This window comes from Nerophis lumbriciformis, linkage group LG09 (assembly GCF_033978685.3).
Source record: "Nerophis lumbriciformis linkage group LG09, RoL_Nlum_v2.1, whole genome shotgun sequence".
NCBI lineage: Eukaryota > Metazoa > Chordata > Actinopteri > Syngnathiformes > Syngnathidae > Nerophis > Nerophis lumbriciformis.
In genome coordinates this window covers 9,514,032-9,541,999 of record NC_084556.2, presented here as the reverse complement: position 1 = coordinate 9,541,999, position 27,968 = coordinate 9,514,032, and the positions used below count along the sequence as shown (strand labels likewise).

The window sequence follows — 27,968 nt, the reverse complement described above, 5'->3', positions numbered from 1 at the left end:
TTCAGCAACTTTTCCAAAAGCATCGATTCAAGCTTTACAGACATTATTATCCAATATGCAAGAATCCTATTGATTTTTAATGCGGGACAAGTGAAGGCCAAAACCTGTTCTTGGTTGGTGACCTACTGTTCTATGCCTTCCGTTGGTATTATCCTGTCTGCAGTAGTTTATAGCACACATTGATGTCAAGCCCTAACATGGTGCTATGCAAGAATCCTATTGATTTAGAAAGAAACTCGTCATTTTGCCAACAACTTGACAATAGCAACTTTCCATCCAGCTTCTAGGTGTTAATCTTTAATATGCAAGAACCATACTCATTATAACACAGACATTTGTGAATGTTTTGAGCAACTTTTCCAAAAGCATTGATTCAAGCTTTACAGACATTATTCAATATGCAAGAATCCTATTGATTTTTAATGCAGGACAAGTGAAGGCCAAAACGTGTTCTTGGTTGGTGACCTACTGTGCCTACCATGCCTTCCATTGGTATTGTCCTGTCTGCAGAAGTTTATAACACACGTCAATGTCAAGCGCTAACATGCTGCTATGCAAGAATCCTATTGATTTACAAAGAAACTCATCATTTTGCCAACAACTTGACAAGCTTCTTTGTGTTAATCTTCAATATGCAAGGACCATACTCAGACACAGACATTTGTGAATGTTTGAAGCAACTTTTCCAAAAGCATTGATTTAAGCTTTACAGACATTATTATCCAATATGCAAGAATCCTATTGATTTTAAATGCAGGACAAGTGAAGGCCAAAACGTGTTCTTGGTTGGTGACCTACTGTTCCATGCCTTCCATTGGTATTGTCCTGTCTGTAGTAGTTTATAACACACATTGATGTCAAGCCCTAACATGGTGCTATGCAAGAATCCTATTGATTTAGAAATAAACTCGTCATTTTGCCAACCACTTGACAAGAGCAACTTTCCATCCAGCTTCTAGGTGTTAATCTTCAATATGCAAGGACCATACTCATTCTGACACAGACATTTGTGAATGTTTTGAACAACTTTTCCAAAAGCATCGATTCAAGCTGAGATATTTTTATCCAATATGCAAGAATCCTATTGATTTTTAATGCAGGACAAGTGATGGCCAAAATGTGTTTTTGGTTGGTGACCTACTGTTCCTACCATGCCTTCTGTTGGTATTGTCCTGTCTGCAGTAGTTTATATTATAGCACACATTGATGTCAAGCCCTAACATGGTGCTATGCAAGAATCCTATTGATTTAGAAAGAAACTCGTAATTTTGCCAACAACTTGACAAGAGCAACATTCCATCCAGCTTCTAGGTGTTAATCTTCAATATGCAAGGACCATACTCATTCTGACACAGACATTTGTGAATGTTTTGAAGCAACTTTTCCAAAAGCATTGATTCAAGCTTTACATACATTATTATCCAATATGCAAGAATCCTATTGATTTTTAATGCAGGACAAGTGAAGGCCAAAACGTGTTTTTGGTTGGTGACCTACTGTGCCTACCATGCCTTCCGTTGGTATTGTCCGGTCTGCAGTAGTTTATAGCACACATTGATGTCAAGCGCTAACATGGTGCTATGCAAGAATCCTATTGATTTAGAAAGAAACTCGTCATTTTGCCAACAACTTGACAAGAGCAACTTTCCATCCAGCTTCTAGGTGTTAATCTTCAATATGCAAGGACCATACTCATTCTGACACAGACATTTGTGAATGTTGTGAGCCACTTTTTATTGGAGGTAATCCTCCTTTTTCATTTTCCCATTTATTCTCCGTAAAGCCCAGAGCATAATACTACCACCACCACCATGCTTGACGGTAGGCATGGTGTGCTTGGGATTAAAGGCTTTACCTTTTCTCCTCCAAACATGTTGCTTGGTATTGTGGCCAAACAGCTCAATTTTTGGTTCATCTGACATCCCATGGACAAAGATAAGAGCTTCTGGAGGAAAACAAATATTGAGCAGTTTGGCCACAATACCTAAAATTATTGATTCAAGCTTACAGACATTATTATCCAATATACAAGAGTCCTATTGATTTTATTGACTGATTTAAAGGACCAAAAGGGCAGAGCTAAAATATCAAAATGTCAAAACCAAACCTTCAGCAATTTTATAACATTATTTTACACATTCATTATCAAAAGAACAAGAACCCTGTTGATTTTTTGTATTCATTAGGTGGAGAATCCACACAGTCATGCAGAGAAAATGCAAACTCCACACAGAAAGACCCCAGGATCTAACCACTGCTCTACCGTGCCGCCCTGTCACCATTATCATTATCTGTGTGAGGATTTTAACTTGACAGTATTTGTACAACCTTTCACTGGACAACTGCCTTCTGCAACACCTTCCTTCAAGTGAGCTATTAAAAGCCAGCCCTAAAATGCTGCGTATCTGTTAAGTAGCTGCTTGCAAACACTTCCAACACAGCGTGGTTCATTTCGATGCAGTTTGCACTGAAGCACATGGACATAACCCCTCAAAGTCTGACACCACATGCCACAAAAATACAAGGAAGCATGTTAGCCAAATGCTAACAAGGCTAATGCTTTACCACAAACGCCTCAAACAATTAAAGTAGGCTGTAAATTTTAGTGTACAATCTGCAAAATCTTTACTTTAGACAGATTAATACCGTACATTTTAGAATATTTGCATGCTTGTGACATTACAGTATTTGCAAATGCATTGTACAATATTTCAATATTTTCACAATAAAGTCATGTTTTTTTTTACATATGTAATTAGGGCTATTACTGTTTCTTGGTTTGCATTTACTGCTGTGATAAACTATTTTTGATTTTACGGTGTTTTACTGTTGCTTGCTGTAGTTTTTAATGACCTTTTATACAGTATAGGATTGCAATTTTTTCACTTCAACATTGATCCGTTGTTCATTATTCCTTCGTAGTAGTAGTAGCAGTGTGTGTATGCACTTACATGTGTGTTGTTTGCTGTGTGATGTTGCCTCTTCCTATTTGACATCAAGTTTATCTTATTGTAGTGCTGGTTTTTGCTTTCATGCTGTCTTGTTGACATAAAACCACATCAAAAGTAGCTTGCCACGTTACGTTAAACACATTGATAAAGGCGTAGTAACGTACATGAAAGTAATTCATTAGATTACCCGTGACTAGTGATGTGTGTGTGTGTGTGTGTGTGTGTGTGTGTGTGTGTGTGTGTGTGTGTGTGTGTGTGTGTGTGTGTGTGTGTGTGTGTGTGTGTGTGTGTGTGTGTGTCTGGGTGTAGGGAGGGAGGGGAGGGGAAGGGGGCGTGTCTGATCATGGCGGAGCTGCAGTCGGGTTTCTTAACATGGAGATATTATCATTACTTTTCTTTTGTCGAGCACAAAGAAAAGAACATTTTAGTTGAATGTAAGTTGTGTCTTGGATCAAAGAATCATCTTGTCACTCCCTCCCGGGCAGAAGGGCAACACAGTAGTGCGGCTGGATCAAAAGAGACGTCAGAGAAAAATTTGCTTTATTACAAGCGAGCGTCATTATACAGGACTGCAGTACCTGGAGGAGGTCAAGTAAAAAAAAAACGAGGCACTCCTAACTTGGAGAAGCCGAACCACAGTCTTATATTCCTTATTTGCCTGTCTGGGTGTGTGTTAATTCAGGAGAGTATAACCTGACCACGTAAGGAGGTGTTCATGTGTAAGTGACCCGGAAAACAACCTCTATATGTTGGAACTTAAATGTTGACGTGAAGATAGACACAGAGTCTCTCCTCCAGGATAGAGCTATCACTTTTGCATTCCGAAGTCTGAATGCATTGCCTCTTCTCGTGAGAGAGCTAATTCCAGTCCAACTAAGGCTCCTTAATGTATTATGGGCTCAACAAATTATTTACTTAAACCTGGTGGTTCGCTTTCTCCAAGTGGAATATAAACATTCACCTTATGTAGATCACAATATGAATTAATAAATTCACTTCAATAGCACTCTGGTGTTTTTAAGAATCTGCTGCAAAAAATGTGAGACAACTAAACTTGTGGGCCACCTGTTGACTTAAAAGAACGCCTGTAAGCAACTGGGAAGACAACAGTTGTATACCATAACTTGTAGGTTGACGTTTAAGATAGACATGGAGTCTCTCCTCCAGGACAGATCTATCACTTTTGCATTCTGAAGTCTGAATTTATTGCCTCTTCTCGTGAGAGAGCTAATTTCAGTCCAACTAAGGCTCCTTAATTTATTATGGGCGCAACAATTTTTTACCTAAACCTATTGGTTTGCTTTCTCCAAGTTGAATATAAATATTCACTTTGTGTAGAACACAATATGAATTAATTGATTCACTTCAACAGCATTCTGGTGTTTTTAAGAATCTGCTGCAAAAAATCTGAGTGAACTAAACTTGCGGGCCACCTGTTGTTAAATGGACTTAAAAGAACGCCTTTAAGTGACTGGGAAGACAACAGTTGTATACCATAACTTGTAGGTTGATGTTTAAGATAGACATAGAGTCTTTCCTCCAGGATAGAGCTATCACTTTTGCATTCCAAAGTCTGAATTTATTGCCTCTTCTTGTGAGAGACCTAATTCCTGTCCAACTAAGGCTCCTTAATTTATTATGGGCTCAACCATTATTTACTTAAACCTGGTGGTTCGCTTTCTCCAAGTTGAATATAAACATTCACCATATGTAGAACATAATATGAGTTCATTAATTCACTTCATTAGTAAAAGTGACGGCTTTAGTAACGGGACACTTGCTGCCCTCAGTCTCCTCTCGGATAAAACACAAATCAGTCTCGGACAAACAATTCTCTGCGCTATTACAAACTATTCCGAAATAGACTTGACAGTCATTTGTTTTTTCATGGCGCCACCTCTCTTCCTTCTATCTTTTAATTAAGAGCGAGCGGGCTAAAGAGAATGGGAAAGCAGGTAGTCATTAGTCAAAGCAGTCAGCCGTTCAACGGGTAAATATGACCATCAGTCATGTAGTCAATATCGTTGTTCACATGCCATCGGACTCATCGCACCCACGGGTGTACCTACGGGTGTGCCCACGCGTATCCTGTAAGCGTCCTTTGTGAGGGAACCGAGTTGTATTTAGTAAACACACGCTGCTCTTCACATTCTGCCTGGCGCGGTGGATAAAAGTGTGTTTCTGCTGAGGACGACAAGATGGTGTTATGGAGCACCTCCACGCAGATGAGAGTCAAATAATGAATGAATTGAACGTGCCCACTCGCTCCATTTTCTCCACGGCTCGCAGGAAAGAAATGGAAGAAAACACAGAGGACGGCGGTGATTGGTTCTTATAAAGCCCACAGTAAGCTGACACATGCAGGGTGTTTTAGAATAGAGCAACACAACATGGTGGTGTTTTTACACATTCATGAGCAAACACAAACTAAGACCGTAACAACAGAACCAGTGTTTAGTAGTGCTGATGAGTTGGTTGCAAACAGAGGTTTAAAGTGCATGCACAGGTGAATAAATATGTTGGATGCTGCCCACTCATCATTGCCATCTTGTGGAGTTAAGTCAAATAAAATACAGCAGTGTACCCTTTTATACAGTATATGTTTACCTACTTGTTCGCCTTCTTTGACCTATATTTACCTTTTTCTTTTTACTTTCGCTTATCTATTTTTACCCAATTTTTTTACCTTATTTTATCTATGTTTACCCACTTATTCTGAACTTTTTTTTGTACCTATGTTTACCTTTTTTTTAACCTTCTTTTATCTATGTTTACCTACTTTTTAAAAACTTTTTTTAATCTTTTTTCACCAATTCACCTATTTTTAATCTAAGTGTTTATCTACTTTTTTTTTAGCTAGTAATACGTTCTTTTACTTATTTACCTATTTTTTAACCTCCTTTTACCAACTTTTTTACCTTCTTTTATCTGTTTGTCTAAATATTTTTAACCTTGTGTTACGTTCTTTTACCTGTTTACCTATTTTTTTTACCTATGTTTACCAACTTTCTTTTAACCTTCTTTTACGTGTTTATTTTTTTTCAACCTTGTTTTACCTTCTTTCACCTAAATAATTTTTTTTTGTAAATCCTCTTTTACCTGTATACCTATTTCTTTACTTTTTTACCCATGTATACCAAATTTTGTAAGTCTTTTATCCGTCTACCTACCAATTTTTACCATTTTTTAACCTTCTTTTACCTATTAATTAATTTATTTATTTTTTTAAACTATTTTTACCTCCTTATTCACCTTTTTATTTACCAATTGTTTCCCTCCCCTGTTTACCTACTTCTTAACCTTCGTATCTCCTGTGTTTCTTTTTTACCTTTTTTGATCTTTTACTAATACAACAATGCAACATCAGTAGGGTAAAACTAAACTGTCTCACAGCTGTCAGTTATAAAATACAACGTCATAAAAGTAAGAAACCATTATTGCGGTCATAGGGAAAAGCAGGTAAAATACAAGGTAAACATAAGTTTACCTTGGAAGGTAAAATACAAGCTAAACATAAGTTTACCTCGTACTTGACCTTATTTTCCCTACGTTTTCCAATTGTTCACCTTCTTTTACCTATATTTACATAATTTTTTACCGTCTTTTACCTACGTTGACTTTTTTTTTTACCTTTTCATGTCTATGCCTATGTTTTTACAGTTTTGTTTTTTTACATATTTTTAGTTTATTGTTTTTTTTACCTTATTTTGTGTATGTATAATTACTTTTAACTTTTTTTTTTTACTTTCACCTGTGTTTACTTATTTTTAACCTTCTTTTACCTATTTTATTTTCTCTTATTATTTTTTGCTAACTACTTTTTTTTAACCTTCTTTTACCTATGTTTACCTATTTTCTTTTTTTAACCCTGTTTACCTTGTTTCTTTTTTACCTTTTTTTTTTTTTTTTTTAACATTAACATAGGTTTACCTACTTTTTTACCTTATTTTGGCTAGTGCCAATTAAAGACCCCCGGCGGTTACTTGCTTTAGAAGACCACACACCCGCAGACGCCAACGTTAATACAACAAAGGTGTTGATTGGACCAAATATGGTATTTAATATCACACAGAAAATGTCTTCTTTGTTTAATGTACCAAATGTCTTGATGTCAATATTTCTGGGGATTTTCCATAGAGGAAAACAGGCAATTTTTTTAGAGGGAAAAAAACACTAAACTGAATTTGTTTTAATAAATAAAATTGCTATCAAAACCTTATCTGGTGATGAAATTAGGTGTCTAAATCCATGAAGAATAATACAAAAATAAATACACATAATTTCTTATCAACTTTCTTCGCCAAATTCCCTCAACTTGTGGCTCAGCTTTTGTCAAAAGACTTGCAGGTAAGTTCAGGTAACTGAAAGCGTCAATAAATCTGACTGAGAGCTGGCTGGGGATGACATGGATCTATTTTTATGGACGCGAGAAAAGACTTCTTTGAGGTCCTCAGCATGCCTTCCTATTATTAAGTTGCAGTATTGAGGACACACAAAAGCTGGGAGGAAAACACAATCAAGCTCCATCTGTCGACAGTCGAAAAAAACAACAACAACAACAACAGCACCACCAAATCTTGTTGATTCGCAATTTATTTTCTCCGCGCTTTAAATATTCATGCCGAGACCGTCAGTCATTGTTTACGTGCTCTTGTTTGGCTTTAAGCGGCCCGGCGTGCACAATGGCCGTTCCCCCTCGTCCATGTTGTGTTTGTTTACGGCGTATTAGCAGTGTAAACAGCAGCTGCGGCTTTTGTGTCGCAAACAGAGTCTTGACAATGCGTTGCTAGCTTGTTGGCGAGTGGATTTAGGTGTGCTGTTCCATGTTTAGACAGGAGCGCACGTTTGCATACAGCGTGTTTTCTCAAGGGACAAATAGAGTAGTCAGTGTACAGCTTGTGTACCATCCACTGAAAATGACCTGGAACACAGCAAAGCAATGGTCGCGTCATGGCTGCAAGAGTGCTGCCAGCGCTGGGGGCGCTGCGGTTCAATGAGGCGGAGCTGACTCCACAATCACTTTTTTTCCTATTTTCACCAAATTTGAATGGGTACTTTTTGGCGTAATCTTGCCAAATAAGAAAAATTTAGATCAAAACAGTACCTGGTAACTAGACTGACCATACGTCCTCTTTTTCCCCGGACGTGTCCTCTTTTGCGGAGCTGTCCGGGCGGAGTTTCTTAAATGCCTCAAATGTCTGGCATTTTGAGTTAGTGTTGCGTGCATTTTCAATGTACGTTCAGGGTTAAGAAGGGGTTAAAAACAAAACAAATTGTGCGTGCAGCAGCATTGGTGAGGGAGGGGCAGAGACAGAGAGAGGGAGAGCGTTATGATAAACGCGCATGCATCGCCAGGCTCTGCTTTTTATCCATAGATTTATCAGATTGAAGTTTTTATTATCTATAGCAGGGGTGTCAAAAGTGTGCCCCGGAGGCCCTTTGGGGCCCACAGCTAATGTTTTAAAGGCCCATGGCACATTCTAAAAATACTATTAAAATAAACAAAAACATAACAAAAGTGAAATAAAAAAGCTTAAAGGTGAAATGTAATTTAGAAAAAGGTGCAATGTTGACTAATAAAACAAAGCTGTTTTTTTTTCAAACTGTCATTGCTCAAAACATAATATTGAATCAAAATCAATGTTATTATGAATTATTGACCTGTCCAAGGTTCCGATGACTTCACATCAAATATTCCACTTTGAAAAATATTTTTGGTGGAAGATTTTGCATATTTTGTGTGTTTGCCATTCAAAACATAGTTGTGTTTGACAAAAAAGGGCGGAAAACAAACAAACAAAAAAAGAACAAAAAAAAAACTAAAACATTTTGAAGTGAGGGATGGATCTGAAGTTGATGTAGACTCCAGAGATTTAAGCGTTAAATATAAAATGTATGTATGCCCTGGCACACCATTATCATCATATTCATGACCCAAGCAAAACACTTTTTACGCTTTTATACTGAAATAAATACACCTACAACTTATTAAATAAAAACATAGAAAAAACTACCAGCACCGGTAAAGTTTAGATCATACTTGCCAACCTTGAGACCTCCGATTTCGGGAGGTGGGGGGTGTGGTTAAGAGGGGAGGAGTATATTTACAGCTAGAATTCACCAAGTCAAGTATTTCATATATATATATATATATATATATATATATATATATATATATAAATAAAATAAATACTTGAATTTCAGTGTTCATTTATTTACACATATACACACACATAACACTCATCTACTCATTGTTGAGTTAAGGGTTGAATTGTCCATCCTTGTTCTATTCTCTGTCACTATTTTTCTAACTATGCTGAACACCCTCTCTGATGATGCATTGCTGTGTGGCACGCACAAAAGTGCTTTCATCAAATGCACTAGATGGCAGTATTGTCCTGTTTAAGAGTGTCACAACATTGCTGTTTACGGCAGACGAACTGCTTTACGGTAGACGAAAACGTGACTGCTGTTGTTGTGTGTTGTTACCGCGCTGGGAGGACGTTAATGAAACTGCCTAACAATAAACCCACATAAGAAACCAAGAACTTGCCCTCGATCATTCTACAGTTATAATGATTGGGCAGGCACGTTGTTTATATTGTGGGAAAGCGGACTCAGGTCCGCATGGAGCTGGAGGGGGTGTGGCCTCCAGCTCCGCCTGAATTTCGGGAGATTTTCGGGAGAAAATTTGTCCCGGGAGGTTTTCGGGAGAGGCGCTGAATTTCGGGAGTCTCCCGGAAAATCCGGGAGGGTTGGCAAGTATGGTTTAGATCCATGAAGGAAAGAAGAAAGTGAATGAATGTTTATAACTGAATACATTTACATATGCATACACATTTGTTTAATTGTTTTATTATTATTTTTAATGAATGAAGTAACGTTTATGACAACCTTTTTCCAAAACACAATATAGAATGTGACATATAACAGGATAATGCATACGTTTATCATCTGTTTTCCAAAACGCTTACAAAAAAGTGGGACCCCAAAAATTTATTGTGGGACCCCATTTTTATGACTTGATGGGGTCCCTGGTGTTAATTTTCAATCTATCAAGATAAAAAAATGATATCAAAATCAAATTACAGTATGTTATTTATGTAGTTTGCTCATTTTCCTCAACTGGTGCACTAACATCATGTGGTTTATTTTTTTACATATGTCGCATAATCTGCAAAGATACACAGAATTGCTATTGCGACATCTAGTGGACACATTTAGAACAGCAGTTTCTTTCATTCAAAAATTTCAGCTCATTTTTATACTTAAACTCATCCCGCGGGCCGGATACAACCGCATCAGGCCGGCGGGCCGTACGTTTGACACCCCTGCTTTACACGGTTGTTTAGGGCCACATCCACTATGTGGGCCACATGATCACAGCCTGGGCTTTTGTAAATATTTGAAGAAATAAAATTCTTAAAATCTGTCATTTCTAAAATACGCGGTCATAAAAAGTAAGATAAATAAATTTCGCTGTCAAAGTTCAATAATAAGTTTGTTTAAACCAAGTCAGTAAAGGGTGTCGCTCCTCCATCGGTACCGGAAGACACGATCGGTCCACGCATGCGCAAAGACTACGTCACTTCTGTCAAATTGCTTTATGGCAGTTATGATCGTGCTTGTCATCCCAGTTACCATGGTTATCTCTTTTGCAATCTTTGTTTGAATAACAATATATTATGACAGATTACATACATAATAAACGTTACTTAAGAATACGGTATTTACAAAACCCAAAATCAGTTAAGTTGGCACGTTGTGGAAATGGTAAATAAAAACAGAATACAATGATCCTTTTAAACTTATATTCAGTTGAATACACTGCAAAGACAAGATATTTAATGTTCAAACTGAGAAACTTATTTTTTGGGGGGGAAATAATCATTAACTTAGAATTGAATGACAGCAACAGTTAGATGGTTATTTTCCTCTTTGGTCCAGGGAACACAACGTCCACAGTTTTGAAAAACAATTTGAAATGTGAACTTGTCAGACCACAGAACACTTTTCCACTTTGCATCAGCCCATCTTAGATGAGCTCGGGCCCAGCGAAGTCGATGGCATTTCTGGGTGTTGTTGATAAATGGCTTTCGCTTTGCATAGTAGAATTTCAACTTGCGCTTACCGATGTAGAGAAAAACTGTAGTTACTGACAGTGGTTTTCTGAAGTGTTTCTGAGCCCATGTGGTGATATCATTTACATACTGATGTCACTTTTTGATGCAGTACCACCTGAGTATGTGGCCCTTGGCGGAAAAAGTTTGGACACCCCTGAACTAAAGTATAGCTATTTAATTTGAGAACCGATATTAAGAGCATTAAGATCTGATATCGGCGGTATCGATATTTCAGTATCACCAGTGCATTCAAGGACCCTTGATTATATATTGACCCCTAGTAGATGCCCTATTATAATAATCACAATATCATAATAATAATAATAACAATAATGATAAAAATAATAACAATAATAACAATAACAAAAATAACAAAAAAATTAAAACTAAAATAAAATAAATAATAATACGTTTTTAAGTACCAATGATTGTCACACACACACACACACTAGGTGTGGTGAAATTATTCTCTGAATTTAACACATCACCCTTGATCACCCCCTGGGAGGTGAGGGAAGCAGTGAGGAGCACCGGTGGCCACGCCCGGTAATCATTTTTTGGTGATTTAACCCCCAATTCCAACACTTGATCACAATCATGATAAAAAAAAAAAAAAATAAAAAAAATAAATATATATATATATATATTATTGTTATTCTCTAATAATAATAATCATAGATGAATCAGATAATCTCTACCTTACACCATGAAGTGAAGGGAAACTTGACGCTTCTAAACATATTTATGTGAATAAGACATGACAGTTTATATGATTAAACTTACTTTCACGCTACTTCACATTAAATTGGTCAACACTGTTTTGTAAGAAAATAAGAACACACAAAAACTGAAGTTCTTTCTTTTTGAAATAAAACAACACAAAACTATTTAGAGGGGTTTAATTTTTGGGAGTCTTGCTTACCTGGTAGTGCGTACTGAATATGCTGTTAGCTTACCTGGGTGTGCGTACTGAATATACTGTTAGCTTACCTGGTAGTGCGTACTAAATATGCTGTTAGCTTACCTGGTAGTTTGTACTGAATATACTGTTAGCTTACCTGGTAGTGCGTACTGGATATGTCGCTAGCTTACCTGGTAGTGCGTACTGAATATGCTGTTAGCTTACCTGGTAGTGCGTACTGAATATGTCGTTAGCTTACCTGGTAGTGCGTACTGAATATACTGTTAGTTTACCTGGTAGTGCGTACTAAATATGCTGTTATCTTACCTGGTAGTGCGTACTGAATATGCTGTTATCTTACCTGGTAGTGCGTACTGAATATGCTGTTAGCTTACCTGGTAGTGCGTACTGAATATACTGTTAGCTTACCTGGTAGTGCGTACTGGATATGTCGCTAGCTTACCTGGTAGTGCGTACTGAATATGCTGTTAGCATGTACTGGATATGCTGTTAGCTTACCTGGTAGTGCGTACCGAATATTTCGCTAGCTTACCTGGTATTGCGTACTGAATATACTATTAGTTTACCTGGTAGTGCGTACTGAATATGTCGCTAGCTTACCTGGTAGTGCGTACTGAATATACTGTTAGCTTACCTGGTAGTGCGTACGGAATATGTCGCTAGCTTACCTGGTAGTGCGTACTGAATATGCTGTTATCTACCTGGTAGTGCGTTTTGAATATGCTGTTAGCTTACCTGGTAGTGCGTACTAAATATGCTGTTAGCTTACCTGGTAGTGCGTACTGAATATGCTGTTATCTTACCTGGTAGTGCATACTGAATATGCTGTTAGCTTACCTGGTAGTGCGTACTGAATATTTCGCTAGCTTACCTGGTATTGCGTACTGAATATACTATTAGTTTACCTGGTAGTGCGTACTGAATATGTCGCTAGCTTACCTGGTAGTGCGTACTGAATATACTGTTAGCTTACCTGGTAGTGCGTACTGAATATGTTGCTAGCTTACCTGGTAGTGCGTACTGAATATGCTGTTATCTACCTGGTAGTGCGTTTTGAATATGCTGTTAGCTTACCTGGTAGTGCGTACTAAATATGCTGTTAGCTTACCTGGTAGTGCGTACTGAATATGCTGTTATCTTACCTGGTAGTGCATACTGAATATGCTGTTAGCTTACTTGGTAGTGCGTACTGAACCTAATTGAAGTTTCTTCCATAACAAATCTTGGAGGCAATGCAAGCTGCATGTAAAAACCTTATTAAGGTGTCATTAATAACTAGTTTCAACCGAATGAAGTCAATAATTTGTCTTTTTAGTGCTTGTAAACATAGCGAGTGTGTGTATGTGGGGCAGGGACGTTAGGTTTAGGGCGGGTGAGCACCTTTCAGGAGTCTCAAAATAAAAATAAATAAGTAATATTGACTAATCTGGTTTAGGGCCACACCTTCAAGGTATTTCAGGACAAATTACAACTCCGACTGGCTCCGAATCTACCCCACTGACTTTGAAGTGACGTCCCGCTGGGAAGTGATTAAGTTAGTTTAGTCAAATTCCAGCGGCGATGTAGCTCGCTTTGATTCAGTTGTTTGTCAGGCGGCGCCACGCAACTAACAGGAGTCCACATCACTCGAGGCCACCTTAAAAAAAAAAAAAAGGAGAAAAAAAAGCTGCACATCCAAACCGGAGTGTGTCGTGAAAGAAAGAAGACATCTGAATGGAGCTTTGAACCAACAGAGCACATTGATGATAAATACCACTTCTGGAGTATGTTGGATTTCACTTACCGTATTTTCCGGACTATAAGGCTCACTTAAAATCTTTTTTTTTTCTCAAAACGTGCCTTATAACCTAATGTACGGAATAATTCTGGTTTTGCTTACCGACCTCGAAACTTTTTTATTTCGTACATAGTGTAATGATAAGTGTGACCAGTAGATGGCAGTCAAACATAAGAGACACCTGTAGACTGCAATATGATGACTGTCACACACAGGATATACATGTAGACTGCAATATGACTTAAGTAAACACCAACATTTTAAATGTTCCATTGAAAATATAAAACATTACACACGGCGCTCAAAAATCTATCAAAATGTTTTAGTAAGACTTTGGTAAGCTATGAAGCTGCACCGCTTGATGGATTGTACTGTGCTTCAACATACAAGTATTTTTATGGTGTGTGTATAAGGTAAGACTATTGCCGTTTTGTTTCGCAATATTATGCAAAAGCAACTTTTCCTTCCTTCTGGTACCTGCTGATCTGTATTTGGGATCTGCATGAAAACTTGCACGCATGTCCGCGTCGACAGCGTAGTTGATAAGCTTCTTCTTTTTCTCTATCTTCTTGTCATGGGACATTCATCCTCCGCTGTTGCCATTTCTAATATAAAGTAGTGTAAAGTTCTTACTTATATCGGTCAGTAAACTCGCCATGGAAGCGCTAAAACATATCGGTGTAGTGAGTTTACATTATTCACCCAAGGATCTTTAGTTATTAAAGTTCCGGTCGGACGGTTTTTCACGGGACACGTTTCCGGATGAGGAGATGCTGCTCCGTTATTGATTTAAGTAAAGTCTGAATGTCATTAAAACAGTTAGCTCCACTTTTTGACACGTCTTCCACTCCCGTCCTTGCACACTACACCGCTACAACAAAGATGACGGGGAGAAGACGCTGCCGAATGTGAGCCACGTAAATAAGACCGCCCACAAAATGGCGCACCCTTAGGCGACTATCAGAAAGCGACTTGAAGATGATCTGTAAAACATCATCTATGCAACATTTGGACCAAAGAACCACCATTACATGTTATGTAGACCACAAGGAAGTGTTTTCCATTTAGAAAAAAATAATAATAATATGACTCCTTTAATGCGCCCTATAATCCCCCAACAATCTACTGCAAAGTACAGGGCACTGGCCACAACAGACTGAAAAAAGATCTCCAACAGCTTGCTGCACAGATTAAAGGACCTAAGCTTCCTCAGGAAAAAGAGTCTGCTCATGCCCTTCTTGTTTATAGCTTTGCTGTTGTCCTTCCGGTCCAGTCTGCTGTTCAAGTGGACTCCCAGGTACTTGTCCTGCCCCACTACTACCACCTCCCGGCCCCTGGATGTTGATGGGCTCCATAGGGGTCACTTTCTTCTTGAAGTCTGTACTTTTTTGACTGATGCATGTTTTTTTATTTTATTTTATCTTATATATCATTTTTGTAGGTTACTTGTTGGGGGAGACAAAAAAAAGAACATGTGTTTAAAGGGGAACATTATCACCAGACCTATGTAAGCGTCAATATATACACCTTGATGTTGCAGAAAAAAGACCATATATTTTTTTAACCGATTTCCGAACTCTAAGTGGGTGAATTTTGGCGAATTAAACGCCTTTCTATTATTCGCTCTCGGAGCGATGACGTCACATCGGGAAGCAATTTGCCATTTTCTCACTTTCGTCGGTGTGTTGTCGGAGGGTGTAACAACACGAACAGGGACGGATTCAAGTTGCACCAGTGGCCCAAAGATGCGAAAGTGGCAAGAAATTGGACGAAATTTGTTCAAAATACGAGGGTGTGGGGAAAGCCGACGAAATGGTGATTCGTTTGTTCCGCACACTTTACCGACGAAAGCTATGCTACGACAGAGATGGCAAGAATGTGTGGATATCCTGCGACACTCAAAGCAGATGCTGACATCAACTCCAAAACTGGACAGATCAAGAGAACGGATAAGGGTATGTCTACAGAATATATTAATTGATGAAAACTTTATTCATTACTCGCGGTTTTACGTAAATGATTATACATAAACTGTGTTTACCAATAATTTAGCTTAAAAACATTTATTTTTTTCAATCATTCGAGTACATTCGGGTAGTCTTGTGTAATGCAGTATTTTGTGTCTATTTAGGTATGGTTAACCTGAGTGCTGAAATTGTGGAAAAATATATGTTCTTAGCGCGCCTGAAATGGGCTGTCTGCACTCTCAAAGTGCATGTTGTTGCCAAATGTATTTCATATGCTGTAAACCTAGTTCATACTTGTTAGTTTCCTTTAATGCCAAACAAACACATACCAATCGTTGGTTAGAAGGCGATCGCCGAATTCGTCCTCGCTTTCTCCCGTGTTGCTGGCTGTCGTGTCGTTTTCGTCGGTTTCGCTTGCATACGGTTCAAACCGATATGGCTCAATAGCTTCAGTTTCTTCTTCAATTTCGTTTTCGCTACCTGCCTCCACACTACAACCATCCGTTTCAATACATGCCTAATCTGTTGAATCGCTTAAACCGCTGAAATCCGAGTCTGAATCCGAGCTAATGTCACTATAGCTTGCTGTTCTATCCGCCATGTTTGTTTGTATTGGCATCACTATGTGACGTCACAGGAAAATGGGCGGGTGTATATAACGATGGTTAAAATCAGGCCCTTTGAAGCTTTTGTTAGGGATATTGCGTGATGGGTAAAATTTTGAAAAAAACTTTGAAAAATAAAATAAGCCACTGGGAACTGATTTTTAATGGTTTTAACCCTTCTGAAATTGTGATATTGTTCCCCTTTAATTGTATTTCTGGACTGTATATGTCAAAAAAAAAAAAAAAAAAAGGAAAAAAAAGAAAGAATGAACTAAACAATTTGGGAAGACAGCCCTACTGAAAGGAAGAATCCTAAAAGTATTTGAACAAACTGAATTTTCAAACGCGCACACATTTGTTGCTCAAATAAGTTTGTCAGCAGAATTCGATTTTGAGTTGAGTTCACAAAATTGAAACGCCAAAAATGCTGTTACATGATGTAATGGTTTAAAAAAAAAAAAGCTTTGGAAATAAAGACACAAATTATTAGGGCTGGGAATCTTCAGGCACCCCATGATTCGATTCAAAATGAAATCTAGACTTAAAACGATTTTTAATTCAACCCCTCCATAAAATAGAAAAAAAAAAACTCTAAATTTCTATATTACTTAAAATAAAACTGGTTTGGTGGCCTGTGATGAGGTGGCGACTTGTCCAGGGTGTACCCCGCCTAGCGCCCGAATGCAGCTGAGATAGGCTCCAGCGACCCCCCGCGACCCCAACAATGGACAAGCGGTAGAAAATGGATGGATGGATGGAAAACTGGTTTGGTTTGATAAATTAAAAAGTACCCAATCATTTACTAAAGAGACTGGACAGGACAGATTTTGGAAAACAAATAAAAAATAATGTTAATATATATATATATATATATATATATATATATATATATATATATATACATATATATATATATTTTTTTTAATTTAATAAGAATCATTAAAAAATAAAACCTTTTTTGACAGCCCTACAAATTAACCTCCATACATAGTAATGTGTGCTTGTTTATAAGAACCAATGGCAATATCTTTAATCTCCCTCAGTTGCGCTCCATTTTTGAGAGGCGAGGCGCTCAAAATTGTAGCTTTGGAAGTTTCTGGATTTTTATGAAGCGGGCTTCACTGCACATCTTTAAATACAGCCTGGAGCTCTGCCGACTACCAGTCAGCGGGGCTCGAGGCTTGCTCCTTATGTAGCCTCTTACACCTTCTTTAGAATGTGTGCGCCACGCCAAATGTGGACCACAAATGACATTTTACAAAATGAGCTGTCCAACGCCGCTATAAGATTGATTACGATACATTCCCAGAACATTCAGGAAGCCATTATGAGAGCGTGTTGTGTTAGCGAGAAACAAGCCTGCCTATGCAAGTGGAGCTTTTAATCATTTCCACTTCAGATTGTTACATTATAGAAAGTGTTGTTGTGCTATACAGTCAGCTGAAAACAATAATGCCACATTGCAGCGCCCCCTATAGGTTGTGATTAAAAACGCTTTGGAAGGACTAGTACAAATATCCATTAAGCGTTAGCTTACACAGACCAAAGTCATTAGGACGGTGTAGACCAGGGATAATCAACTCAATGGTTTTGGGGCCACTTTTCCAGAAAACCAACAGCGAGGGGCCGGACTTCTCCCTTCTCGCTTAGTCTTATTTTGTGTATTCCGGTGAACCAGTGTCCTCTACAGTAGACATTTGATTTTGGACTATTTATTTTGTCAGAGTTACAGGAGCGCTCTGCTGTTTTTAAGGACCTTCTGCAAAAAAGCTAGTCCAAAGATCACCTCTATGACAGTGATGTGTATTTCTGGTCTTGTCACCCTCTCCCGGGAAGAAGGGCGACACGGCAGTGCGGCTGGATCAAAAGAGACCTCGGAGACGCTTTGCTGAACAAAAAGTTGCTTTATTGCAAGCGAGCGTCATTATACAGGACCACAGTACCTGGAGGAGGTCAAGTAAAAAAACAAAAAACGAGGCACTCCTAACTAGGGATGATACTCGAAACCGATTTTCCCGGTTGTTCGATAAGAAAAGAACCGAGTCCTCGGACTCAAATCCCTTTTTGAGAACCGGTACCCGTTATCGAGACCACTATAGTAAAGAAAAAGAGTTGGTTCTTTATTCGAATCCCTCGGCAGAAATGCTCCGTGAGACATCACAAGAAATGACGTCACGTAGCTCAGTTATTAGGCGCAGATAGGGAAAGCAGGAAAAACAATGGACCGGAAAAAGCGCTCCAAGGTGTAATAAAGTTAATTGGTTATTCATTGGTATAAACCAATGAATAACTTTACTGAGAGATTTGAGCAGGGTACAAACACATGACGAACACTTTTACGACCAACCGGAAACATAGCAACCAGGCTAGCAACACACCTCCTTTACGGCAGCTGTCGCAACGTTCTTAAAGCAACCGCAGCACATACATATATATATATATATATATATACACACAACATCTCCCTTTTTTAACTTTTGTTTTTCTTTCTTTGTAAACAAAACAAAATCACACTGTATATGTGTTGTCTGTCTAATTATAAATAATGCAGACGAGGCGTGTTGGCCGAGTTCTTGACGTTTACTTTCACAGCGTGCTCATAACCTCATTCTTAGCTGCCGGCGTGACGACATGCAACAACACTTTTCGGGGCTACCGCATGCTCGTCACTCCCATTGCATGCTGTGTATTGTAGCTGTTATATTCCCTAGCTCATAACATCACATCTTTCCCCCTATAAAGAAATAATGTTAACTCAATAAAGTGTATTTCTTTTTTTAGCTTTAACTTTTCATTTTTTTTAGCATTGTAACCACATTTGCAAACAACTTTTCTCTTCATAGAATTTTCTTTCAATAAAGAAATAAAGTGCAACAATGTCAAAGCATCATAACAAACAGTTATGTCAAATAGCAGCAGAATTGCACTTTTTGGAGAGCTGTATTATTTTCAGTTTTGTGCCCAAGGGACTGATTTTATTTAACACTATATTATTATTTATACACCTATAGTGATCACAGAGACAGGTTGTTTTTGTGTTACTGTATATATTTGTTTTTCTGGAAAATCCCACATAATATACTTTAGGTAACAACAGTCAATATTTATTTATTTTATTTTTTTAGGGGGGTAACAGTCAATATTTATTTTTTTATTTATTAGATTACATTGTTTTCTTATATAATAAAAGGTGAGCTTTTGTTAAACCAAATATTGTGGGGTTTTTTTCCATATACAACAACCTATCTGGACTCGATAAGAGAATCGATAAGGACTCGGTTCGATAAGAGGATTCGATAATAGCCTCGAACTCGATAATTTCTTATCAAACATCATCCCTACTCCTAACTTGGAGTCTTTTATTCCTTCTTTCTCTGTCTGGGTGTGTGTTAATTCAGGGGAGTACAACCTGACCATGTAAGGAGATGCTCATGTGTAAGTGACCGGAAAACAACCTCTATATGTTGGAACTTAAATGTTGACATGAAGATAGACAAGGAGTCTCTCCTCCAGGACAGAGCTATCACTTTTGCATTCCGAAGTCTGAATTTATTGCCTCTTCCCGTGAGAGAGCTAACTCCAATCCATATGCGAATGTCCAACTAAGGCTCTTTAATTTATTATGGGCTCAACTATTATTTACTTAGACCTGGTGGTTTGCTTTCTCCAAGTTGAATATAAACATTCACCTTATGTAGAATATAATATGAATTCATTCATTCACTTCAACAGCACTCTGGTGTTTTTAAGAATCTACTGCAAAAAATGTGAGTGAATAAACTCGCGGGCCACCTGTTGAGTGGTCCACTTAAATGGACTTAAAAGAACGCCTCAGTTATGCAGATCACAAGTTTTGACAGCCAGCGTCTGTTTTTCAATGGGTAATAGTCGGCATTTAGCCTTCCTCTTCGCTTGCGTCGTTTTCGGCCGTGCAAGTCGTTCCAATCGCGAAAAGGATAAACGTTTCTTCAGAGTTCTTCGAGAGTGCAAGATTTTACGAAAAACGACAAGAAAAATACCATGCACTCCAGTCCTGCGGAGCAGAGCTGAAGAACGCATGAGTTTGCAGTGATCACTTTGTTAAAGGTTTGTTTGATATACTTTTAACGGTTATTATTTCCCATTTAAGATTTTATCTTGATATTATTTGTATTTCTTAAGACATGTTACCTACAAGTGTATTTTAAAAGCACCAACTCGGCCAGTCTAAATAAAAGAAAGCAAATGTGATCAAAACCTAAGAGTGTTAAGCTTTTACCAAAGGCAACAATCATCAATGAAGCTTTCAGCACATACACAATGTTGACATTTATAGTTATATTTTGACAACAGCAACAAACATGGTAGTAGATGCAAAGTTAAATTATGAAATGCAACCTTACCCAGTTAGACACAAAGAAGTTTCAGACCTCCATGATTTTCCAAGTTTCCATAAGTTCTGTCATGTACAATGATGTCTGTATATATATTCGTTCGATATGTCTTGGAACAATTTCCCTTGTGGATCAATAAAGTTTGTCTAAGTCTAAGTACTCCACTGACTGATAGTCCTTGTTATCATTAACATTTTTGATAAAGTATAGGTATCGGTTCCATTGCATAGTTAGATTTTTTTTTACTTGTATCAGCTTTTTGCAGGAAGATCTATGCCTCTTGCGTACTCAGAGCGTTCACCACTGGTTTTCACTTCCGGGAAAAAGTCACGTGTCGGAATACAAGCAATAGAACAGGAGCACTCTCGGGTTTTTAGCAATTTGCTGCGAAAAATGTGAGTCTCTGACAAGTTTTTTTGAACGGAACTCGCGGTTGAATAGCCCGCATGATGAAAAAAAAGAGGACCTAAAATGGAAACTTGAGGAACACCACTCGTACAACTAAAGACCTTTGACTACATTTGAAGCAAACTAGCTACAGTAACACTTTAATAAATCAAATTACTGAAAAAAACTGTAAGTGCCAAAAAGACAGGTGCCAAGAGAAACGGTTCGGATTTGTAAATCGCAACTTTGCTAGCAAGGTTAAAATGTCAATGCAAGGATCTGCCAAGGTGTCCGAGATCCTCTATACCAGTGGTTTTTAACCTTTTTGGAGCCAAGGCACATTTTTGTTTATTGAAAAAATGCGGAGGCACACCACCAGCAGAAAACATTAAAAATGTAAACTCGGTAGTTGATATTGACAGTAAAAAGTCAATGTTGCAATTGTCGGACCAACCATGCCTCACTATAGCTCTTGTCTCAAAGTAGGTGTACTGTCACAACCTGTCACATCACGCCTCCTATTTTGGTGGCTTTTCCTGTTTTGTTGGTATTTTCCTGTAGCAGTTTCATGTCTTCCTTGGAGCGCTATTCCCCGCACCTGTTTTGTTTTAGCGATCAAGACTATTTCAGTTGTGCGGACGCGATCCTTCTTTGTGCGGAAATTGTTGATTGCCATGTCATGTACGGATGTACTTTGTGGACGCCGTCTGCTCCACACGCTGTAAGTCTTTGCTGTCGTCCAGCATTCTGTTTTTGTTTACTTTTACAGTTCAGTTTTAGTTTCGTTTTCCATAGCCATCCCTAAGCTTCAGCTTATTTTTGGTTTCAGCATTAAATACGACGTTTACAAAGCAATTAGCTACCTGCTTCCACCTACTGATATGGAAGAGTATAACACGGTTACTCTGCCGAGCTCTAGACAGCACCGACACTCAATAACGGCACTTTATTTGCAGATTATAATTACTGGTTGGCATAAAATATTTCTAACCCAAATAGGTGAAATTACATAATCTCCCACGGCACACCAGACTGTATCTCACGGCACACTCGTGGTTGAAAAACACTGCTCTATACAACAGAAGCACTCTCTTTTTAGGAATCTGTTGCCAAAATGTTTGTCTCCCAACTTTTGAACTGAACTGGAGGGGCCGGTATGGTGTCATTCCCGGGGCGGAGCCTAGGTGAATAGCCCATGTCAGGGGCATAAAAAAAACGGCGATCTTTGAATCCCGCTTCCTACCTCCCAATCCTAAGCGAGACACTTCGCCCACATATGGAATCTTCATGGACCAAGACGCTGACCTACAACCCAGATTCAGATCGGTAGCAATAAAGGTGATCCTTGTTCTCAGAAAGCAGCATCGATAACCAGCAGCAAATATAGTTTTGAGACTCTCAACTTGCATGGCTTAAGTATCGACTCCTGCCTCCGACAGACCGCGAACCGCAGTGGAGACCGAAGCGGCGGAGCCAGAATCCACTGGCAAGCCCGACACCTCTCGCCTTGTCAGCTGCCTGAGGATGGCGAGCAGAGACACACAAACTGATGCTCATTGCTACAAACCCTGAATCATGCATAACAAGCAGGACGGAGCGGCGCCAGTCATGACTAATCACGCAGAGCACGCCGTCTCTGAGGATTCCGATGGGACAAAAAAATCCCCCCCCCGAATCAAAGCAGCCTTACCTCTTAGTCAGACGCCAACAATTTTTTGGCTCGGGCAAGTCAGAAAAGCATGAGTAGAATCTCCTCGTCGGCTCCAAAATAAAACATGGGAACTCCCCAGTCGGCTTCTAAGGTAACCTGAAGTCTAGTTCAAGAAGTCCAGCAGGAGACGACGACTCATCGCCCCGACGTCCCTCAAAGTGTGATCAGTCCGAAAAGAGCAATAGTTGGAATATTCCTGATCGCCTTCAGAAGCGAGCATCCTTCAGTGCCTAGAAGCTCCAGGAGAGCGCCGGAACTCAAATCCTGCCGAAACGCTCCGATTCTGGACCGCGCGGACAAAAAGCGTGCTGTTGCATCAACATTGCTCGAGTTTTTTTTTTTGGGGGGGTGTTTATGTCAGGGGAGAAAATTGCCACTGAGGCTCCTCCAGCATTATCTCTTCATCTTCGAGGCTCCATAAGTCCGCCCTGGGAGAAAGAGGGGTGATAGTGTGCGTGCATGTGTGTGTGCGTGTGTGTGTGTGTGTGTGTGTGTGTATGTGTGTGAGTGTGGAAGTGTGTGTGCAGCAGAGGAATAGAGGTGGAGAGAGGCTGCAAGCGCAAGTGGATCCGGACGGCGATGTGAGGCAAGAAGGACGATTCTCAGAGAGGCGGCGGTTCGGGGGAGAGAGAGGGAGAGAGAGAGAGAGAGTAAGAGAGAGAGACTATATTAACAGGAATGAGGAGAAAGAGGAGGTGGGATTCTGCACGCAGTGCTGGAAATAAAATAATACAATTGTGTTTAGGCGCATCATGCATGGCGCCTCCTAATTTGCAAAACGGACTTTACAATGACGTAGTAAGACGTCAGAGACAAACCTGAGAACAATCTAACAATCTCCCTCACTTGGTTGATCCACTTTCCAGAGAAAAGGCGGTCAAACCGGCAGTTTTCCAAGGTTTTAAAGAGGCCGTGACTACAGAAAATTCTGTGCTAGAGCTAGTAGGTAGATCCCATCCCTTTTTATACGCCTACCACTTCACGGGGCATTAAAAACCCCAAAATAAAGTAGGCTTCACTACACGTCTGTAATATGCCTCAAAGGTAAAATCTTTTCTCATGGACATGATTCAGTCCCAAAATCCTCTCCGAGCTGGATCCCCCTTCCCCGATTTACATATCAGGCTTCGCTACACATCTTAAAATGTACAGCAAAAACTACAAAACCCAAAACCAGTGAAGTTGGCATGTTGTGTAAACTTTTCAACTTATATTCAATTGAATAGACTGCAAAGACAAGATATTTAATGTTCAAATAGTTATTTTTTGCAAATATTAGCTCATTAGGAATTTGATGCCTGCAACATGTTTAAAAAAAGCTGGCACAAGTGGTAAAGAAGACTGAGAAAGTTGAAGAAAATCCCACAGGTGAACAGGCTAATTGGTAACAGGTGAGTGCCATGATTGGGTATAGAAGCAGCTTCCATGAAATGCTCAGTCATTCACAAACAAGGATGGGGCGAGGGTCACCATTTTGTGAACAAATACCTGAGCAAATTGTTTAAGAACAACATTTCTCAACGAGCTATTGCAAGGAATTTAGGGATTTCACCATCTACGGTCTGTAATATCATCAACAGGTTCGGAGAATCTGGATAAAATCACTGCACGTGAGCAGCAAGGCTGAAAACCAACATTGAATGCCCGTGACCTTCGATCCCTCAGGCAGTACTGCATCAAAAATCGACATCAGTGTGTAAAGGATATCACCACATGGGCGAGGGTCACCATTTTGTGAACAAATACCTGAGCAAATTGTTTAAGAACAACATTTCTCAACGAGCTATTGCAAGGAATTTAGGGATTTCACCATCTACGGTCTGTAATATCAACAGGTTCGGAGAATCTGGATAAAATCACTGCACGTAAGCAACAAGGCTGAAAACCAACGTTGAATGCCTGTGACCTTCGATCCCTCAGGCAGTACTGCATCAAAAATTGACATCAGTGTGTAAAGGATATCACCACATGGGCGAGGGTCACCATTTTGTGAACAAATACCTGAGCAAATTGTTTAAGAACAACATTTCTCAACGAGCTATTGCAAGGAATTTAGGGATTTCACCATCTACGGTCTGTAATATCAACAGGTTCGGAGAATCTGGATAAAATCACTGCACGTAAGCAACAAGGCTGAAAACCAACGTTGAATGCCTGTGACCTTCGATCCCTCAGGCAGTACTGCATCAAAAATTGACATCAGTGTGTAAAGGATATCACCACATGGGCTCAGGAACACTTTAGAAAACCACTGTCATTAACTACAGTAGTTCCGACAACTTTTTCCACTTCCGATACAACATCGATGTTAGAGCCTTTAGTATTGGCTGATACAGAGATTGATCCGATGCGATATGAGCATGAATAATACATACTTTTTCATTATTTTGTTGTGTGGAATATTAGAAAAGGATTGATCATGCGAAATAAATCGAACAGAGAATGGTTTGAATTGATAATTAACCGTCTGGAAACAAGGTGGAATGAGGCAGACACGTTTGTTACTGGATACGAGTGATGGGTCCGGCAACACCGATGCATCGACGCATGCGTCGAGCCCATAGAGCAAAACCCTGTGTCGGTGTGCGTACCGCTTTTAGAAAGTCACGTGACCGATAATGAGCTGTTTCGGTCATGTGACCGATAACGCGAACTGTGTCACACTGACGCCTCCTCTGTGCCCTGTGAGCGGGTCTTTTCTACAGCCGGAGAAATAATAACTAAGAAGAGAAATCGTCTAAAATTTTATACGTTTTTTTTGGAATAAAAATGTGTAAAAAAAAAAAAATAAAAATAAATTCCCAGTCCACAAGCATCCTCATTCACAACACGTTCTCTTAGATTTCCATGTTATGATACATGTTCACATTATTTATTGACTGTATCTTAAAAAGATAAACATATATTTTTATTTAAATGAAGACATGAAATAATCCTAAATGAAATACAATGACTTGGTTTATATTATTGTATATACTAGATCGGGGGTCGGCAACCCGCGGCTCTAGAGCCGCATGCGGCTCTTTAGCGCCGCCCTAGTGGCTCTCTGGAGCTTTTTCAAAAATGTATGAAAAATATATATACACTCACTGTACAAACACATATACACATTCTGTACATATACAAGTACATATGCATACTTACACTCATTCACATAATCACGTTTCATCAAACATATATTAATGTTGTTGCCCTAGGGTAAACTGGGTGTAACACATGGCACACTGACAAAGCTTAACCTATTGTTACTATAACAATCTACAAGGTTAATGTAGGTTGCTTCTCTTTCTCCCCCTCCATTTTTCTGCATTCTTTCGTATCTCAAGTTATCATTACGTATATGTATTGTTGCATTTGAACAACTGTATTGTTGATAATAAAGGTAAATTATTGGTATTGTTCATTATCAATAGCGCTATTTCTATTGGTATTTGTATTGATCCATTTGTAGTGTAATAATGCTCATTGTCATTTCTGTATTATTTTTTATTTTTCGCTAACTGCTTATTTGCTATTACTTTCACCATCATATTTGTACATGCCGTATTTGCTGATGTTGCTCTAATGTTGTTGTTGTTGTTGTTTGCTGCTGTTGTTTTTGTCTCTCTGTCTAATCCCCCTCTTGTCCCCACAATTTCCCCCTCTGTCTTCTTTTTTTTCCTCTTTCTATCCCCTCCTCCTCCGGCCCGGCTGCACTAAATGATAATATAAATACATTTAATAAAGTCAAATACAAATAAGGCAACAAGAGAAGTATTCTACACTTCTCTTTTGTAAAGTAAATCTGAACATCTACATCAACTATATGATTTGCCTGAGAAGCTGGACAGGACACACAAAAAAAAAAGTATGAAAAATGGAAAAAGATGAGGGGGAAAAATATTTTTTGTTTTAGTATGTTTTCTGTAGGAGGACAAACATGACACAAACCTCCCTAATTGTTATAAATCACACTGTTTATATTAAACATGCTTCACTGATTCGAGTATTTGGCGAGTGGCGTTTTGTCCTACTAATTTTGGCGGTCCTTGAACTCACCTTAGTTTGTTTACATATATAACTTTCTCCGACTTCCTAGGACGTGTTTCATCCTTTTTCTGTCTCATTTTGTCCACCAAACTTTTAACTTTGTGCATGAATGCACACAGGTGAGTTTTGTCGACGTTATTGACATGTGTAGAGTGCTAATCAGACATATTTGGTCACTGCATGACTGCAAGCTAATCGATGCTAAAATGCTATTTAGGCTAGCTATATGTACATATTGCATCATTATGCCTCATTTGTAGCTACATAGTTTCCTTTAAGTCCTCTTAATTCAATGTATATCTCATGACACACTATCTGTATGTAATATGGCTTTTAATTTTTTGCGGCTCCAGACAAATGTGTTTTTGTATTTTTGGTCCAATATGGCTCTTTCAACATTTTGGGTTGAGGACCCCTGTACTAGGTCATAAAATCAGTGCCTGTAGGGATTTTTAATGTCCAGCAGATGTCAGTATTTAGTGACACAGTATCAATACAGTTTTGCAATGTGTCGAAACGCTTCATGACGCCTCATCAACCCATCACTAGTAAACAGCCACTTACTTTGCATGATGAATGATGAAGATGACGGAACAACCAGTAGGCCAACATGACGGTGAAGGCTGTAACGAGTGAAGAATATTGTTTAAAGATGACGACGGTCACCAAAAAGTTTCTCCCCCTGTCCACCCTGCCGACGTTATCCATGCCACCCGCACCACAGCTGTATGCGCTGACTATAATGACAACACCACGCCCACAGTGCAACCCACAACCAACCAGTGCAATCCTAAGTGGCCAATAATACACACAAACACACACACACACACACACAATTTAGGGTGTGGCTGCTACACCGTTAACCTTGGGCGCCTTTTTAAGTCCTCTCCTTTTTGGCAGTTGCACATTTGTTTCCGTAAAGTGATTTATGTAACGAAGGTGTTGCTGTAGCTTGTTTACTTCAGATGCAGTCAGTAGTAGGGATGTCCGATAAGACCGGACTGCCGATATTATCAGACGATAAATGCTTTAAAATGTAATATCGGAAATTATCTGTATCGGTTTCAAAAAGTAACATTTATGACTTTTTAAAACGCCGCTGTGTGCACAGACGTAGGGAGAA

At 39.0% G+C, this 27,968-nt stretch overlaps 1 protein-coding gene across 1 annotated transcript in view; it reads right to left on the bottom strand.

The window, feature by feature from the left end:
- sgcd (sarcoglycan, delta (dystrophin-associated glycoprotein)) overlaps nt 1-23,365 on the bottom strand; it is a 547,116-nt gene extending 523,751 nt beyond the window's left edge. The window contains exon 1 of the mRNA XM_061962681.2: nt 22,796-23,365. The gene's annotated coding sequence lies outside the window, so the exon portion shown is untranslated. The remainder of the gene's footprint in view (nt 1-22,795) is intronic.
- Between the last annotated feature and the right edge of the window lie 4,603 nt (nt 23,366-27,968).